This window comes from Myotis lucifugus, unplaced genomic scaffold (genome assembly GCF_000147115.1).
Source record: "Myotis lucifugus unplaced genomic scaffold, Myoluc2.0 scaffold_129, whole genome shotgun sequence".
NCBI classification, from domain to species: domain Eukaryota; kingdom Metazoa; phylum Chordata; class Mammalia; order Chiroptera; family Vespertilionidae; genus Myotis; species Myotis lucifugus.
Window position 1 is genome coordinate 2,541,849 of NW_005871177.1, and position 2,088 is coordinate 2,543,936.

Consider the following 2,088-nt stretch of genomic DNA (forward strand, 5'->3'; position numbering starts at 1 on the left):
GAGTCGCGACCCCGTCTCGGCCTGCCCGGCGCCGGGCGGGCCTCGGCTGCAGAAGCCGGCGGCGGAGCGGAACGCACGGCCGTGCGGAGTCAGTCGGAACCTTTGCCCCTGAAGGCCCGCAAAGCCGCGGCGGCCATGGGGTCTGAGATGCGCTCCGAGGGCGCAGGTGCGGGGCTTCCGGACGTGGGAAAGATCCGGCTCGGAAATCCCGGACCCAAGGTCCCGACCCGACTCCCCAGGCCGGGATCCCTCCCGCCGCCCCGCCCCTCGGGCCGTCACTCCACAAGCCCGGTCCCCCCGCGGGCCCGCCCCCGGCCCCGCCCACCTCGCCGCCCGGCCCCTGGAGCCCGCCCCTGACCCCTCCCCTCCTGACCGCCCCGCGCGGTTCCCCTCCAGCTCCCTGGTCCCTCCCCGCATTCCACTCTTCCGGACACTGGCTCCCGGCCCCCGACAGGATGAGGCCAAGCCAACCTGCCCGCGATCTAACTCCACGATTTGTTTGCCTTGCAAGGCCAGATAAAGAGGTGAGGCGTGGGGGTAGGTCTGTTCCTTGCTGCACCAACACCAAGAATGTGGTGGTTTGCCTAGATTAGAAAAATGAATGTTATCAGGTGGTGAGTGGTGTGACTTATGGACCTCACTTTGTTACCTCACCTTTCACACCGACTTTTGCAAGAATAACAATTGTTCAAAAGCATACTACAATGGGGCCATTGAGATTGTACAGTGGCTTAAAATAGTCACACATTGGGTTCCTCTGAGTGAGGAACCTCTTAAAATAGCCACACATTGGATTCCTCTCAGCTTCATAATTGGGCAGAACACATGTACAGAAGGATATTTTGAAATATCAATTGAGATCACCAGCACCTTGGTCATTTCCTTGGTCTCCACTCCATGCAGACAACCTGAGGTATTCTCATTCATTGCCTTCAAGGATGAAGGGCTCTGACAGAATTCAGAAACAAACAGGGGGCAATTCTTGGCTTTTGAGTTGTAAAAGTCCAGCAGAGGGGGGTTGGGAAACACCAGTCATAAGAGATTGAGGCGGGGTGGGGGGTGGGGGGTCAGGGGGAGGGAGCTACTGATAAATCAGAACAAGGCTTTTTGCCTGAGACCAGATTAAGGTTCCCCAGGTTTGGGGGGCAAGGATAGGGGAAGTAGGGCTTGTAGGAAACGCTAGAAGAGGGCAACTGTTGTAGGATTTGGGAAAGGGATGGGCCAAAGCCTCCTGGGGACATGGAAATGGTGGGCAACCCCAGCTAGAGAGGAGGCAGGCTTGCTCATTTTCCTTGTTGGTATCCCAGGGGCGTCATGAGACTCCAGGTGGCACGGAATGCCTGGGCGATAAGCCTGAACACCTCCCAGAATTTCACATGGCCCAGTGTGATGCTGTGACAACCGGGCATTCCACTGGGCTCAGAGACAGCTGGGAGAGGTCTGGACCTGAGGAGGCTTTGAGGTGGGAAATGGAAGATGACTCAGCCAGTGTGGATTTGTGGTATAGGCAGTTAGACAGACATGAGCAGACCAAGGACAATGGGCCAGGTACAGGAAGTCACCAGGTGGACAGCCCTGGATGCCTAGCAATGGACAATTATAGGGTGAGACCTCATCCCCAGGGTGACCTTTCCTCCTTTAGCATATTGATGGTCAAGCGGTTTGGACCTTTCTTCCCTAGAGATAACATCTAAGCCTCAGTTGTTTTTCAGCTTCAGGCCCAGAGAAGCAGCAACATCAGACAAGCAGCTGACCTCAGAACCAGCTGCATTGAATAATGACCCCCTGCCCTGGTGCCAACCAATCAATCAGTGGAAACCCCAACCCTGAAAGGACACACCTGGAAAGTTGCTTAATAGTCTACGGAGCTTTTCTCCTGGGACTGTCCCTAAAGACGACACCCTTAAAACTCTTAGGAAGGAGGACCTAGCGGCTCTCCCAGGAGCAAGGCTGCATCTTGCCCTTCCCCATTCTCCTCCCCATCCCATTTAAGCGCATCACCTTGACCTTCCTTTGCCTCCATAACTTGTTTCTTCGGGCCCATTTTCTTCTATGATTACTTCTTTTACCTCTTTGATTTTCTAAATA